This window comes from Schistocerca nitens, chromosome 3 (genome assembly GCF_023898315.1).
Source record: "Schistocerca nitens isolate TAMUIC-IGC-003100 chromosome 3, iqSchNite1.1, whole genome shotgun sequence".
NCBI lineage: Eukaryota > Metazoa > Arthropoda > Insecta > Orthoptera > Acrididae > Schistocerca > Schistocerca nitens.
In genome coordinates, this window is record NC_064616.1 from 953,651,258 (window position 1) to 953,669,417 (window position 18,160).

At 43.8% G+C, this 18,160-nt stretch overlaps 1 protein-coding gene and 1 pseudogene across 1 annotated transcript in view; one reads left to right on the forward strand and one right to left on the reverse strand.

Annotated features, from left to right (window-relative positions):
- The window catches only part of LOC126249028 (uncharacterized), a 1,135,715-nt gene that overhangs the window by 1,004,136 nt on the left and 113,419 nt on the right, over nucleotides 1-18,160 (reverse strand). The window lies entirely within an intron of this gene.
- LOC126250531 (5S ribosomal RNA) lies at nucleotides 9,691-9,808 on the forward strand (annotated as a pseudogene).

Consider the following 18,160-nt stretch of genomic DNA (forward strand, 5'->3'; position numbering starts at 1 on the left):
AGTTTTTGATGTCCTGGTGGAGCAGTTTCGGGATCGCACTCTGGTTCTGGGGTACCCAGAGACCATGGGCCTCGATTCACCGCCATATTCTCCGGATCTGAAGACATGTGACTCCTTGCAGTGGGTATTAAAGACAAGATGTACAGCAATAACCCAAATCATTGCTGAGCTAAAACAGCCATTCAGGATGTCATCACCGAGCGAGGTAGCGCAGTTTTTAACACACTGGTTCGAGCCAGCGTGCGGCCACTCTGATTTAGGTTTTTCGTGATTTCCCTAAATCGCTCAGGCAAATGCCGGCCGGGATGGTTCCTTTGAAAAGGCACAGCCGATTTCTTTCTCCATCCTTCCATAATGCGATGGGACCAATGACATTGCTGTTGGGTCCCCTCCCCCAAACCAACCAACCAAGCAGGAAGTCATCGACAGCATCGATGTTCCGACACTTCAGCGGATCATGCTGAATTTCGCTATTCGTCTGCCCCACATCAGCTCCAATCGTGGCAGCCGTATCGAACATGTCATAACCCAAATCCGAATATCTGTAGTGACGTTTACACGTTGAATAATGTGTGTGCACGCCGTAGTTTGTAAGTAATTCAAGTTTTTGTTCATATAGTTCAATAATTGTCATCCTGTATTTGTGTTGTAATAACAACCTGCGTTAAATCGTACATATGAGAAAAAGCAAGAACGAAAGTTTCAATTTACGTTATCAAAGTCTGCAAATAAACATCTATGCCGAAACCATATGATGCAGAATGGACGACATTTTATACGTTTATTACTCGGTACATAAGGTGGCAGATTGTAGCCCTCTACATGTGCCCTTATATTCTTTGGTGAAATATGCGGCGCGTCAGTAACTCCGTCACAATATCATACTGGCTAAAGTGGTCGGTTACAGTGTTAAGCGAATGCCTCTGATTTCCTACAACTCCATTCTTTAACCAAAAAGTCACACAGCATTGAAGAACCGTCCACAAATGCAAAGAGTTCTTGGAACTGAGTTCAATTCCAAAAAAGGTAAATTTTCGAAGTATGGGTTCCACCATTCGTTGTTACGCAGTCGAAGGGACTGGACCGTAAATCGATAAATTAAAGGTATACCGCTGCTGGATGTAAAAGAGTACTGTACGCAGAAGCTTGAGAAGCTAGAAGCCACGCGTCGCTCGTCGCTACATCACATGCGCTGTACTGCTCCACTGAAAAGGAGTTTTCGGGATAGCTGGACTCCGGTGCTGCGTGTTTAGATGGTCGCGCAGACTTTCACGTGGGGCTGTCACAACTCAGACCTACAGAGAAGGCATTCGTTATGAACGTATTCACTGTAACACAAGGATAAAAAAGATTATCATTTTACAGTGTAATAGTTCGTATTAGATAAAACTACACTCCTGGAAATGGAAAAAAGAACACATTGACACCGGTGTGTCAGACCCACCATACTTGCTCCGGACACTGCGAGAGGGCTGTACAAGCAATGATCACACGCACGGCACAGCGGACACACCAGGAACCGCGGTGTTGGCCGTCGAATGGCGCTAGCTGCGCAGCATTTGTGCACCGCCGCCGTCAGTGTCAGCCAGTTTGCCGTGGCATACGGAGCTCCATCGCAGTCTTTAACACTGGTAGCATGCCGCGACAGCGTGGACGTGAACCGTATGTGCAGTTGACGGACTTTGAGCGAGGGCGTATAGTGGGCATGCGGGAGGCCGGGTGGACGTACCGCCGAATTGCTCAACACGTGGGGCGTGAGGTCTCCACAGTACATCGATGTTGTCGCCAGTGGTCGGCGGAAGGTGCACGTGCCCGTCGACCTGGGACCGGACCGCAGCGACGCACGGATGCACGCCAAGACCGTAGGATCCTACGCAGTGCCGTAGGGGACCGCACCGCCACTTCCCAGCAAATTAGGGACACTGTTGCTCCTGGGGTATCGGCGAGGACCATTCTTAACCGTCTCCATGAAGCTGGGCTACGGTCCCGCACACCGTTAGGCCGTCTTCCGCTCACGCCCCAACATCGTGCAGCCCGCCTCCAGTGGTGTCGCGACAGGCGTGAATGGAGGGACGAATGGAGACGTGTCGTCTTCAGCGATGAGAGTCGCTTCTACCTTGGTGCCAATGATGGTCGTATGCGTGTTTGGCGCCGTGCAGGTGAGCGCCACAATCAGGACTGCATACGACCGAGGCACACAGGGCCAACACCCGGCATCATGGTGTGGGGAGCGATCTCCTACACTGGCCGTACACCACTGGTGATCGTCGAGGGGACACTGAATAGTGCACGGTACATCCAAACCGTCATCGAACCCATCGTTCTACCATTCCTAGACCGGCAAGGGAACTTGCTGTTCCAACAGGACAATGCACGTCCGCATGTATCCCGTGGCACCCAACGTGCTCTAGAAGGTGTAAGTCAACTACCCTGGCCAGCAAGATCTCCGGATCTGTCCCCCATTGAGCATGTTTGGGACTGGATGAAGCGTCGTCTCACGCGGTCTGCACGTCCAGCACGAACGCTGGTCCAACTGAGGCGCCAGGTGGAAATGGCATGGCAAGCCGTTCCACAGGACTACATCCAGCATCTCTACGATCGTCTCCATGGGAGAATAGCAGCCTGCATTGCTGCGAAAGGTGGATATACACTGTACTAGTGCCGACATTGTGCATGCTCTGTTGCCTGTGTCTATGTGCCTGTGGTTCTGTCAGTGTGATCATGTGATGTATCTGACCCCAGGAATGTGTCAATAAAGTTTCCCCTTCCTGGGACAATGAATTCACGGTGTTCTTATTTCAATTTCCAGGAGTGTACATTAAACAGTAAAATATACAGTACACAGAGTGGGCAGTTTGAATTTCCTATCCGGGACGTACTGAGAAAATCCGGGATGCATTCAGGAAACATCTTTCAGCACGCAGTCCTCTTCTCTATACCGTATAACCGCTGAGACCAACTTGACAAGAATTGTGGCACTTACTTCCAAGCCTCTCTTAGACACCATCCGCATTGCTCTATGTTCGTTATTGGTTTAGAGTTGAATTATATTATGTACTGAAATAAGTTATGCATTATCCAACAAAAATATATATCTTTTACATTCGAAGCATAATGTAATTATGAACAGAAATTGTTTTGGTGGTAAGCTGTCTCGCAATTTATCTTTGTTGGGTGAAGACTTTACACTTCGGCTGAAATCCCATAGATGGGACACACAACTAACGGAATATTTATAAGTTCGTCAACTGTACAATATATCTGAAAGATAGGGATTCTGATTTTATAGTTTCAAGTAAGTATGGGCAGTGGAGAAGGCAGTCGACCAGTTTCCGCCATAGACTGCTTTTAAGCCCCAATACGTACGTATGGAATTTTGCTGCCATCGTTTCCCTGTAGTCATTCAGCAGTTTAATGAAATGATTCCTATGAAAAGGCCAATTTATGAACTTTTAAAAATAAAGTGTATTACGGCGAAAATTCTGCCAAATATACGACAGTGATTTTCAGTAGCGCATGTAAATAATCTTGGCGTAAGGGGACGTGATTAAAAGTCAAGTACCATCATAGTTGCAAGGCCACTATCAGTAAGCTGGAGCTTCTCAGTGTATTAGAAAAAAAAAATGGTTCAAATGTCTCTGAGCACTATGGGACTCAACTGCTGAGGTTATAAGTCCCCTAGAACTTAGAACTACTTAAACCTAACTAACCTAAGGACATCACACACATCCATGCTCGAGGCAGGATTCGAACCTGCGACCGTAGCGGTCACGTGGTTCCAGACTGTAGCGCCTAGAACCGCACGGCTACCACGGCCGGCAGCGTATTAGAACTTAGCCTTCCATTAGCTGTTGAAATTATGAGTCACGTCGAATTCCGTATAACCACAGGAATATTTGCCGAGATTTTATTGCAACCAACTTGACTGTTAAAAAGTGCGTACGCTGCTGCCAGCTGTCTAATTTATGAAACATGCTCAAGCTCCGTCTCTAATGACCACGTCTTTGACGACTCGTGGTAAATTGAGAAAGAACTATAATCCAGTCGTCAAATTGTTAACTAGTCTTGTTAGATAATAGTTTTAGATACTAGCCCACGAACTCTGATGCCAAGTGGATGTTCATACAGACGTTCACCGTGTTAATATCGCATTAGAAAGAACATTGCGGTTATAGAATAATTTTTAAATGTTGCGAGGATGTGTATAAAAAGAGACCTAGTAGCAGAGGTGTGGGACGAGCGGCCAGAGTGATGAAGGCAGCGCGGAGGTCGCCGCGTAGTAATCGAGATTATCGCTGTCGACGCCGCGCGGCGAGAATTTATTCTACGCCGGGCCTGGTGACTAAAGCTGGCGAGCGCGGCCCCCCTACAAAGGCCGTATCACGGACGGATTACGCTCGAAAGCTGTTTTATGTGACGATTAAGTTGTGCCCGCTCGCGCCAGGGGCGAGTTATTTCCACATGAGCGCCGGTGTCACGTTTCTCACAACACGGCACGCTGCTCCTCTCGAGCCTGCGTTAAAAGTCGGACTGCCATGCGGTCGCCCTGCAACAGTTGTGAAATTTCCGACTTCTCTACGACTCTCGTGCTGCTACAGTTCCTTTGAGACGGCGTCCCGAAGCTGATTCCGAAGCGAGCACGCTGCCACCTTCACACGCCTCTGCTTCTTCTTCAGGAACCGAAAAATATTCTGTTCTCATATTGATACTCCGATGGCAGCAACTGTCCGAACTTGAGTGACGATATGCGTCGAAAACTTTTGAATAATGATGACGATGATAGAATTATTTGGGCGCACAATATCGAGATGTTTAGCGGCCATACTGACGTCTTAGGTGACGAATGTCGTGAACAATAACTAAAAGTGTTAAAAATTATGTTGCAACGAACATGTAAAATATTTATTAGAATTTATTACGTGAGACAGCTTGCTTCCTATAATTTCTTAAGAATTCGCACAAAAGGGGGGACAGAGCACAAAGAGAAGCTATTACGATGCTGCAGCAGATGATTATGGACGGTTGACTGCTAAGTCACAAACAGGTGAACCAGGCATTCTGCAACACATTGGAAGATTCTACCTAATGGGTTGTGCTGGAGTTTGCACAACTCACAAAACTTTAAAACGTTTACCACATTTTTCTCAGCAGCAGCAGGAAAAGGGGCCACAAGCTGCACAAACTGGTGTGGAGCAAGAAGTCACTCTTCACAAGAGATCTACAGAGGTGGGTCAGTGCCACTTCACCCTGTATCCTTGACGGGAAGGGGATCACCACGGCTGCACAGTTAGTTACTAAGAACACAGCTTATTTCCCAACACTTCAATCCAAGTGGCTTATGTCCTTCTAACGTAACGTTGAACAAACGACCCGCAGGAGTTTCTCTGAAGTATATGTTTCAAAAACAATTTTATAACATTGTAGGTCCCTCAGAAACTTCCAAGACTGCAGTGTCAGCTTCGTCACTTCCCCCGATTCCACCACGCTCAGGTATCCAGCAGAATACTATTTCAATAATCTGGTCATGCGGATGAACAATTTACGGATCATCTCAAGCAATTTGTTTCCTGGGTACATCCGTGCAGTCACTTAAATATATCGTAATAATATGCGTGGATGATCAGGAGGCTATAAGATTATTCCTGCTGCTTTCAGTGGCCGGTGCCCTACAGAACGAGTTACCAAGACGAGATGTGGTCATCCACCGTCGCTGTGCTCGCTTTCGGCACGCTCAGTGGCGCACGTGAACAAATTTCAGATCGAAAAACTACACACACACACACACACACACACACACACACACACACACACACACACACACACACACACACAGATCTGGGAATTAGGAGGATCATTTCCCTTACACCAATTTCCATGATATTTTGTGTAGCCTTCCGGAATAAGATTACGTGACTGCTGCACAAGTTCCAGTTCCACAATTGCGATAGTTTATGATGTATTGTTAATATCTGCAGTCACTTCTCCTCAGTTGCTGGGACAATTATGTTTATCATACAGATCAGAAAAATTCTGTCGATATCATGTGAATGTATTTCTTCCCTTTCTTGTGCCTTTGTCCCACATCGGCGCAGGGTCGACATGGCTGTGAACGTATTTGGCATGGTCAGTTTACGGAGTGGCCGGATGCACTTCCGGTCGCCACTCCATTAGACCCACGGAGGGAATATGTGCACCCCTGCTATAGGTGTGCAGTATTAGTCGTGTAGAAGTGAGCGAAACTGTTCAAAGTGTTCGCGAATCGTATAACTGAGACGGAATTTCTGAACCAGCCATAGTAGAATGTGGGACACCGCCTAAAAACCGCAACCATATTGGCCGCCACACCAATTCTCGTAGTTAATGTGCCGGTACTGGCGCAAGTTCCCGTCCCGGAAGCAGTGCTTAACGCGCACGGCTATCCGGGCGGGTATTACAAGTGAAAATAATGGTATACATCAATCATGTTTCGTCTATTCATGCTAAAAATCCTCAGTATTATACGTTTCAGGTCACATTCATGCATCCATTTGTTGTTCTGTATGTTAGACTGAGGAGGCAAAGAAACTGCCACACTTGCATAATACCGACTAGGGCAGGGGCGGGCAAACGTTGCACGCGGCTCATGAGCGCACAGCGCTGCACGTGTGCTGCTCGCGTGCAGGCGTCGACCGGGGCTGTGGCGACAGCCGGCAGGTTGCGGCAGTGTAGTGCCAGGCTAAGCTGCAGACGTTGATGCGAAGCGAGCACTATGTAGTGAACGATGTATTTCAAGAAACGGAGAAGCGGAGATTTGCTGTCTTTTAAAAAGTAATGGGAGAATCATTTTTTCTTTGTTGCAAAAGCGTGAAAATTCGAAATGTTTAATATGTGGCAGTATTCTCGCTGGTCAACGGAAGTTTAGTATTGAAGGCCATTATAATAAATTTCACAAGGACGAGTACAATTTATTGTCGGATTCCGAGCGGATGGGGAATTGACTGAGCTTAAGAAGACCGATCTGACGATACCAGATGAATCTGTCGTAGTTGGCCGGCCGGAGTGGCCGAGCGGTTCTCTGCACTACAGTCTGGAACCGCGCGACCGCTATGGTCGCAGGTTCGAATCCTGCCTCGGGCATGGATGTGTGTGATGTCCTTAGGTTAGTTAGGTTTAAGTAGTTCTAAGTTCTAGGGGACTGATGACCACAGCAGTTAAGTCCCATAGTGCTCAGAGCCATTTGAATTTGTCGTAGTTGCTGTTGTCACGAGAGATCTGCGACTTTCTCTCGTCATGTCTTTCATCTAACTGATCTAACATTTTATGGAGCACTGTTTTCAAGTTTTCAGGACGACAACAATAATAGCCCAGCGGTATGTGCAAGTTATAAGACTGCGTTTAATATAGCGAGAGTTGGAAAACCATTTGAGAATTAATAAGTCTTGGTTAAGAGCAAACATCAGTGATGAAAATTTACGCAACTGTTTGTGTTTGTCTGTATATAGAAATTTTGTTCCAGTTATTAAACGTATTGTAAACTCCACCTGTGATAATTAAATAAAACTTATCGTAGGTAATAGGTACTCTTTCAAACCATGATTTCTTTCAAGCACTCCTACTAACCTTATTGATTCACTCAATAAAGCAAGCTAGGAAACAAAACGCATTACAGAGGAAGGAGCGGACAGAAGGTATGGTGGGGATGGGAGACAAGCGGGTGGCCAGCTTGCCCCTGTGTGCACGCGGAACACCTGTTAACTGCACGCGTGCAAGTGCACCGCACATGAGCAGGATTCGTGCCCGCTCCTGGACTAGGGCATCAGCGAGCAGCCGGAAGTGCCGCATCACGACCTGACATGGACTCGACTAATGTATGAAGTAGTGTTGGAGGCAACTGACGCCAGGAATCCTGCAGGGGTGTCCATAAATTCGTAAGAGTACGAGGGGGTGAAGATCTCTTCTGAACAGCACGTTGCAAGACATTCCAAACATGCACAATTATGTTTATGTCTCGGGAGTTTGGTGGCCAGAGGAGGTTTTTATGCTCAGAAGAGTGTTCCTGGAGCCACTTTGTAGCAATTCTGGACGTGGGGGTTTCGCATTGTCCTGCTGGAATTGCCCAAGTCCGTCAAAAGGCATAATGGAAATGAATAGATGCAGGTGATTAGACAGGATGATTACGTTCGTGTCACCTGTCAGAGTCGTATCTAGACGTAACAGGGGTCCCATACCACTCCAACTGCACACGCCACACACCATTACAGAGTATCCACCAACTTGAACATTCCCATGCTGACATCAGGGTCCATAGATTCATGAGGTTGTCTCCATATCCGTAAACGTCCATCCGCTAGATAGAATTTGAAACGATACTCGTCCTACCATGCAACATGTTTCCATTAATCAATAGTCCTATGTCGGCGTTGAGTAAAGCTTTGTGCCATGCAGTCATCAAGGGTACACGAGTGGGCCTTCGGGTCCAAAAGCCAATAGCGACGATGCTTCCTTCAATGGTTACCACGCTGACACTTGTTGATGGCCCAGTATTGAAATCTGCACCAGTTTGCGTAAGAGTTGCAGTTCTGTCACGTCGAACAATTCTCTTCAGTCGTCGTTGGTCCTGTTCTTGCAGGATTTTTTTTCCGGCTGCAGTGATGTCGGAGATTTGATGTTCTACCGGATTACTGATATTCACGTTACCCTCGGTAAATGGTTCAAATGGCTCTAAACACTATGGAACTTAACATCTGAGGTCATCAGTCCTCTAGCATTAGAACTACTTAACCCTAACTAACCTAAGGACAGCACACACATCCATGCCCGAGGCAGGATTTGAACCTGCGACCGTAGCAGCAGCGCGGTTCCGGACTGAATCGCCGGGAACCGCTCGGCAACAGCGGCCGGCACACTCGTTAAATAGTAGTACGAGAAAATCATCATTTCATCGTTACCTCGGAGCTGCTGTGTCCCATCGCTCGTGTGCTGCCTGTAACACCACGTTCAGACTCACTTAAATCTTGATAACCTGTCATTGTGGCCACAGTAACCGATCTATGATCTGCGCCAGACACTTGTTGTGTTACAGAGGCGTTGCTGACTGCAGCGCCGTATTCTGCCTCTTTGCATATCTCTGTATTTGAATACGCATGCCTATATCAGTTTCAGTGGCGCCTCAGTGTATATGCAGATAGTACAGGTTTCTTCCAATTGATATATCATATTTAAACATTTCTCTGTACAAAATCTATAATGTAGCACAGCACACATGTTCTTGCTCACATGCTTTATGGCTGTGGGCAAGAACACGCACTGTGCACAGTACGGCTCATGTGCAGAGAAATGTTTAAATGAGACACATCAAGTAGAAGAAACCTGTACGATGTGCATTCAGTACATACAGAACAAAAATGAGAGCACGAACAACATTACATGGATACCAGTGAGAATGCCTATCATGAATAGGCGAAACATATTTGGTATACACAAATAAAGTCAGTCGAAAGTGACAGGATTTATCTTATCTATATGATGAAGCATAGGTTTCTGAGATGTTAAAAATTACGTAAAAACGTACACTGTATAACTTGCAATACAGGCATCACGTGACATGTTAATAAACTTTTGTCAATACATCAGAGACAGACATAAATTAAGTACTTTGTTGCTAAACAGTTAACTGAACAGTATTTTGTTAATAAAACTATATTTTAGGCAGGCAACGGCCTTGACGCAGCGGCTACACCGGTTCCCGTGAGATCACCGAAGTTAAGCGCTGTCGGGCGTGTTCGGAACTTGGATGGGTGACCATCCAGGCCGACATGCGCTGTTGCCATTTTTCGGGGTGCACTCAGCCTCGTGATGCCAACTGAGGAGCTACTCGACCGAATAGTAGCGGCTTCGGTCAAGAATACCATCATAACGACCGGGAGAGTGGTGTGCTGAGCCCACGCCCCTCCTATCCGCATCCTCCTCTAAGGATGACACGGCGGTCGGATGGTCCCAGTAGGCCACTCGTGGCCTGAAGACGGAGTGTTTATGTTAGGCAATGTTTTCGGTTTCAAGCAATAGTTGCTATCTTTAGTTGTTTGACACTAATATATTTATTAAGTATGCTTCCAGAGAGAGTGAGGGGGTTAATATAGCGTTTATGTGCTGTACGACGCTTGGATTTTGTTAATAATTGATGATGAATGAATGAGTGAATCACTTTGTGTGATCGTGCAGTTAGTCACACATGTGCCATGAAATATTGGTTGTAGAGTAGTCAATTTAGATATTATATAAACGAAATCTGTACTTCTCTCCTCAAGGCAAGGAAATATAGAGTTGGTTTGAATTTATTTTGCTTTTTGAAAATTACTACCTTTTTGCATATTATTAGCTTCAATTCGGATCTGAGGAATGTTCAAGAAAGAAAATTACCGTGCTATCCGGGAAGAGCGATGACCCTTCCGGATATCCAGGCAATTTAACGTAACCCTTCCGTGATTGTGGGAGCGGCGCCGACCCCGGATCGAAGGAAGAAAGGAAGATTAGAGTTTAACGTCCGGTCGACAGCGTGGTTGTTAGAAACATCCGGAACCGCGGGACTGCTACGGTCGCAGGTTCGAATCCTGCCTCGGGCATGGGTGTGTGTGATGTCCTTAGGTTAGTTAGGTTTAAGTAGTTCTAAGTTCTAGGGGACTTATGACCTGAGATGTTGAGCCCCATAGTGCTCAGAGCCATTTTTGTTAGAAACAGAACACAAGATCGGATTGCGAAGGGATAAGGAAGGAAATCGGCCAAGCCCTTTTCAAAGCAACCATCCCAGAATCTGCTTAGATCCATTTACGGCAATTACGGAAAATCTAAGTCTGTGTGGTCGGACAGGGATTTGAACGGTTCTGCCCCGGAGAGAAAGTGCAGTGTGCTAACCACTGCGCCACCTCGGTAGTTAACACACCGGCGGATAAATGACGAAGGTCGGTATGTGGCCATCATTGATATGACTTATAGGCCACGCCAGACGAGGTGAATATGAGGCTGGTAACCGCATTCCGCCGCATTCACACGACTCTAAAACAAGTACAAAAGGATCCCTCACTTTCAGATGGGATACCAGTTTTAGTACACAAATTCAGACTTGGGGAAAGGATGGCGACTGGAAGGGCATCAGGCAATCCTCCACCACAAACATTGCCAAATCCAATAATGAACATGCCGATCCGTGAAGATACGGGATAAAAGCGAGGAAAATGAAGCTCCCCGAAGGGATCTGAAGCTGACTGGCTACAGTAGGTTCCAAGCAATGAGAGAAGAGAGAGAGAGAGAGAGAGTGCGTTCTGCTAGCGGATGGTAATTGCTCGCACACTTCTCAAGGAGTTCGGATCCCGCTATAGTAGGCCGAGGAAGCGTTGCCTGGTCTTTTAGTAGTTACATAAATCTGTTTTAATTCGCTTTTCCTGAGAAACTGTGTAATCCGTAAATGGACGAAATCTGTTGTATATGGCTTGGGGTTTTTACTGAAAATTGGCACTTTTTCCCGGCAGACCGAAATATAGCAAATGTAGCATCGAATGTGAAAAACTTCAGTGAACTGTTTATTATTGGACGTGCAGACTTACTGACTGACAATGTGTGCACTTCCAAACTCTTTATTTACTGGATAAGGTTGTGGTTCTTTCGACAGGAGTATTATGCATACTCTGGCTACTAGTATGAGAATGTGCTGTTTGAATGAACAGAATAGCAAAAACTGTGACCCAGTATTTGTTTGTACATCTGTAATTGTGACGGACGGGGTAGCAGAACCTATATCGCTGGAGGGATAATACAGCACAGACGGTTTAGTAAAGAACTCGTCAATTTAGTAGGTTTAGTCGGACCTGATACAAAGGATCTTCTTGTCCGTTATATGACAGAGTAATTTATGTACGCCGCTGTCACCTATAGTGAAGCCAGTCTATTATACAAATTTTCTGGGTGGAGTCACATTACACGTCGCTTCATGGCATGCAGCGATTTTAAGGAGCTCACTGGAGTCAGTGAATAAATTCCATGAAAAGAGAACGACGACACGCCGCCGCAGTAGGGCACTAAGGGAATCGGAGCAAATGAGAAAACCCTTCCCTCTCTCGCGTCTCGTCTGCTCCAGTGCTTTCAGAGTCACGTACAAAACCTTTTTCAGTGGTCACTGATACCCTGCGTAGTTTTACTCTTTCAACGATATATACAAAGTCAGTTCGATCGACACTGGATCCCACAAATTACAACGATTCACAAAACTACAGTAACCCAGTAAAACTACACCAATCACCACTAAAATTGAGCATAACGTTATTATGAAAAGCTGAGAGCTAGACGCCCACCGACGACCGATTTTTCAATTTATGTAGTGAAAAAAAATAGTATATGATTTCAACTATGGCCTCTCATGATGTAGCAGCCCACAAGATGATGTCGTGTTCGTGTGTGTGCAGGAAGGTTTCATGTAAGTCGTAACGCGCTCACCTCCACTCTTCGAGCCATTCACATATCCAGGAAACTGTTGCATAGGCTCGTAACTTCGTTAACAGTCTGGAGTGGGGCACCGTGTCAAAAGTGTCCGGAAGTCAAGAAATACGGAAACTACCTGTTGTCCTTCATCCATAGTTGGTAGTATATCATGTGAGAAAAGGCAATCTGAATTTCGCGCGAGTGATGCTTTCTAAAACCATGTTGACTTGTGGACAGAAGCGTCTAGGTATCAAGAAAATTCATCATATTCGAACTGAGAATTTGGTCAAGGATTCTGTAGCAAACCAATGTTAGAGATACTGGACTATAATTTTGCAGATCTGTTCTTTTACCCTTCTTATATACAGTAGTCACCTGTGCTTTCTCTCAGTCGCTTGAGACTTTGGACTGGGCTTGAGATTTGTGATAAATGCAGGCTAAGTAAGGAGCAAGTGCAGTTGAGAACTCTTAATAAAACCAAGCTGGGTTTGTACTTGGACCTGGCAATTTATTATTTTTTTAATTTATGCAGTTGTTTCTCTACGCAATGGATGCTTATTACTATATCGTTTATACGGCATAGTGTACTGGCGATACTTTTGTATGAGTCTCAACCGTATACGATTTCTTAAACGCGAAATTTAAAAGTTATGCTTTTGTTTTCCTACTTTCAGATGACCTATCGGTTGTCTGGTCGGCGAGTGACTGGGTGGAAGTCTTCGATCCGCTTTGCGATTTTACATAGGGCTATATTATTCTCTCGTTTTCGGTGAGATCTTATGCTAACCATGGTGGTGGTAGCTGCTGTATGCTTCGCGCATATCTATTTTCACACACCCATGAAATCCAAGTAAACTTTACCTGTCGTCTTTTTCCAGTTTTCTTTTGAATTAAGACTGCAACAGCCTTTCCTTCCTCAGCATTTTCAGAATTTCGTTTTTTCCGTGTTTAATCAACTTGCTAGGCACATATTTCTCCAGCTCACGATTTATAATCTGTTTAAACTTTGACCACAATCCCTCTACCTCCATCTTACAGGAACAAAGTGACGTCATTTAGCAAGTGAGATACTAACAACCGCTTATCTGCTCTTTCTAGGAGAAACACTCTCCTACCCCTCTTGACTAATTTATTAATTTTCGTAATCCTAGTTGCTGTAATGACATCACGATCACTAATCCCCGTCTCCATACTGACGCTGTCGATAAGGTCCGTCTTGTTTGTAGCTACGAGGTCAAAGATATTTCCATTGCGTTTCGGCTGCCGAAATACCTGTTCATGGGAGCTTTCAGAAAAACATGTTCAGAAGTACTTCGCAAGAATGTCTGTCTGTACTCCCCGCAATGAACGCATAGACGTCCCAGTCTATACTGGGTACGTTAAAGTCGCTCCCAACTGGTATTGCGTGAGCTAGATATTTACGCGCTACTGAATGCAGACTTTCTTTGAATCACACTGCCACATTTAGCAATTATCTTGATTCCACCTAGGCCTGTTATACGCAACCAGATAACTTCACTATCACACTCTACTTAGACCCTAGAATCAAACGTAACTTGGTAGCAAACTGAACGAATCATAATTACACTACTACTAAGTAACCAGCCACCGGGTACTGCCCTTGCTTTGAACCGAAATACTAAGAAGGTATCCCTGAACAATCTCTGAATATTTGTCGTTGAGATTCTCGTTCACCCTGTATACAGCTGTCATTATACGTTCCCAGACCCAACTAGCTCCATTATTACATCAATATGCTTAAGGAAACCCAAACGTACCATATGCAACTCAAACGAAGGTAACGATACTCAAGCATAGTGACGATATTTCAGTTTGTTTCCTGCTTTTTTGTGATGAAGAAGTATGCTGATGTTCCACCTTCTTCATACAAGTTAAGAAACTTGATGAATACATAAAAATAATCTTTCACCATGAATCCCGGGACAAGGAAATGGACAAGTAACATTATGTTACAGGGGCAATGTTATTACCAACTGAACTTTCCAGGCACGTTAGAACTTAAGTCTGCAACTTTTTCTCTCATACGTTCCCAACTGTGTAGCCACTCTCCTGGATAGCTTGCTGGACTAGTACCACTGGGAATAAACTTTCCTCCTTCCGAAAATTTCGTTACAGTGTTCCCTCTGCCACAGAAGAAAACATTTATTTTAAGTACAGTTCACAGGCTACCATTACATCGTCCTCTGTCACAACCATTTGTTACTCCCGTTAAGCCTTTGAGCGACGCTCTGGCATACTGAAGCTTTTAGCACAATTGGCTGTAAGTGAAATACTCAGTTGGTGAGACCTTCGTCCAATACTGGTAATAGTTTGTGTTCGAATTCTGATCGTGTACAGTTTCAACCCACAAAGAGTTTTCATATGTGGGTATCTGGAAGTGACAATATATTCAGAGTGACTTAGTCGGAAATGAATGACTGATGATGGCGCCATTTCTATATTTCATTCAAAAGTTTCATTATCCCTTCTCAGCTCGTATATTAATAGTAGTAAAAATAATCTAGTGGCAAGTTAGGTGTCATTGTAATAGTTATCTTTCGAGTTAATTCACTCAGTAACATTTAGTATTCGGTAGCAACAATCGCATGAAAATCAATTACATTTTCAAATTTGTCAAGGCTCTACATCGCAGCATAAAATTGGATGCTATATTTTCTTGACTCTCACAAGCCCTTGAGCCTATATCGAATCATAGTTTACTGCATTGAAACATGACACATGTACTTTAATATCAGTCGGCTGGGAATGTTTCGAGAGGCAGTAATACAGTTTTAGCTCTATAGATGTTGCAAAACGCGTAAATCTAGCCTGAAAGTTAAATTATTACAGACAGTGGATAGATTACTCGGTGTTATACAAGTGGATAACAGGTGAGCGTAGTTTGCTGACGGTAAAGTTGGTATATATGAGATTCGGTAGCGATAAACGTATTACAAAATACAGAAAATATACAGAGATAAACGTGTACTGCAGTGAGTTACAGTTACAACGTAAAGAGTGCGCAGAATAAAGATGAAGGTCGACAAAAAACTTTTGAAAATAGCTACAAATACGCAGGAAAATGTCGTGGATTTCGTTTAGAGCGAATAAAAATGATACGCACCGTTCAGCTTACTGAAACTGTGGGAACTGGGAAAAGTTATCATGCTTCATATGAATGCCGGTTTCGAAATAATATCCCTGTTGAGATGTGTAAGAATGTAATTTTCTTCTCTCTTTGAATTGTAATACTAAAATAACATAACTAAGTTTTTGCTTTGAGGATAAAAATGGCTTTTGTACTACCAAACTGTTGACGATTCCATTAAGAGCAGAAAATAAAACGGTGACTCGCGTAGTTTAAAGGAGTAACATCTGAAGCGATCAAACATTGACAATCACATAAAATCGTTGTCTGTGTTGTGTATGAAATTCAGCCGTTTACAGATTAAAGTCCAGGCTCTAGCCCTGAGTTGCCAAGCCATAAAACACTCCTAACGAATTACTCCGTTTGTGGTGAATGAAGAGTAATTCTATCAAAGGATGGAGTAAATGAGATGCACGACTGTTACGGGAAACTCGAAATCCAGCATTGTTCCTCGTTCAAAGCTGGTTACTTAATTATCGTCACTGACAGTGTGTGCTTTTATACCAAACAAAAAGATGCTTCACTGGAGACAAACTCGTCCATAGGATGAATGCACTTGAATACTGAGGAAGTAAATGCCTTTTCAATTTGGCTTTCACATCTATCAAAGCTTGCTTTGTGAATGGGGATGACGCATCTAACGCCTTTGATCAGTATACTGCGTTAAGCCGTACGTCGCCAAGTGACTGCTGTATCAGCGTTGATCAGAATGAGGGATAGAAGGAAAGTAACAACATATCAGCTCAGCAGAAACGCTTCAACACACCAATAAAGAAACGTTCTCGCCTGCGTAACAAATCGACATCTGATAGTACGGTAACTTGAAAGGTCTCATGTTGAGGATTTTCTAAAGAATAGAGACGCTTAGGAAGTTATAGGCAAGGAACACATTTCAAGCAATTTTATATGACCTGTTGTTGCATTCATGATTTAATAAATATCTAAATATAATGAGAATTTTGTTTTAGAGGGGATACAGTATGAGAATATTTTTCAGTTTCTTTAGTTACAGTTAATACTAGTGGGAAGCGATTTCATTCTAATGAAGAATTAACTGTTGTATATTACAGCGAAATAAATAAAACCTCATTGTAGTTTAACCTAATGGAAATGTTATGAATGAGCAAGGCAGGAAGTATTACGTCGTGCTCTTAACTCGGACGGGAATGCGAAGTGTCACACAGGTCAAGGAATCATACATATAAATTATTCAACCAAAACACATCACGCCTTTCTAGTCAGATGAAACGATGAGAATAATTTCACTTGAGAATTCTCTGACGGGATGTCTACTCCTACACTATTCACCTGAGAATAACAGAAATAAAATAAGGTAGCCAACTGTCATCATGATCTTAAAAACTTCTACGCATAAAACACTGTTCAATGTTTAATGATACACCGTAAAGTATGACTCTTTTGGTGTTTGGTGTAGCTGCAGACAGTGACGTATTTCGAAACACTGCCCATTTCGAAACAAATTATACATCTAACAAGGGGAGGCCGCCAATTGTGAAATTCAGATTCGATTCATATTGCGCATAATAAAAGCTCATAGCCAGAGGTGTAATGTGGCAAAGCACCAAGATGCACTTCCCAGCCGTTGTCGAGAAAATCGACAGTTACAAGAAACCGTTGAGGTGAAATATCTCTACGATTTGTAATGTCCTGCAGCGTCGTGGCGCAGTGGTAAGCGCTCGGGTTCGTAATCCAAAGGTAGCTGCATCGAATCTCCAGCCATGCAACTTTTTTTTAGTATTTGTAATTAATGCGCCAGGCAACTTTTTTTTAGTATTTGTTTTTTGTAATTCAAGTTGTTGAAAGTCGTTTGTCGTGGAAAAACTGTCGACTTCGAACATATATATATATATATATATATATATATATATATATATATATATATATATATATATATATATATATAATTCCTGGCAATCAGTTGCAACAACTATGCATATAATAAGTTGTTGAAAGTCGTTTGTCGTGGAAAAACTGGCGACTTCGAACATGATTATGTTTTCTGCAAACAAAGTTGTATTTCACAAATGTTATTAATTGTATTCATAATGTTTGCACGTGTAGTTAACGGAAGACGTAGAAACGATATTCCAAAACGAATACGTATAGTGTAAGTCAAGCGTTCGAATTAGAGACTCCATGACATATATATTTATATATATTTGAATTACAAAAAACAAATACTAAAAAAAAAAGTTGCATGGCGCGAGATTCGATCCAGCGAACTTTGGATTACGAACCCAAGCGCTTACCGCTGCGCCACGACGCCATAGGAAGCTGTACCTCGTAGAGAGCATTTCACCACAACGGTTTCTATTATCTGTCGATTTTCTCGAGAACGGCTGAGAAGTGCATCTTGGTGCTTTGCCACATTACACCTCTGGCCATGAGCTTTTATTATGCGCAGCATGAATCGAATCTGAATTTCACAATTGGCGGCCTCCCCTTGTAAGACTCGGAGACATTTCCATCAGGTTGAGAAAAGGATCCATTTGTTCTGATACTTTCGTGAACTTGTCAATGAATGTAAGGCATATTAATTAC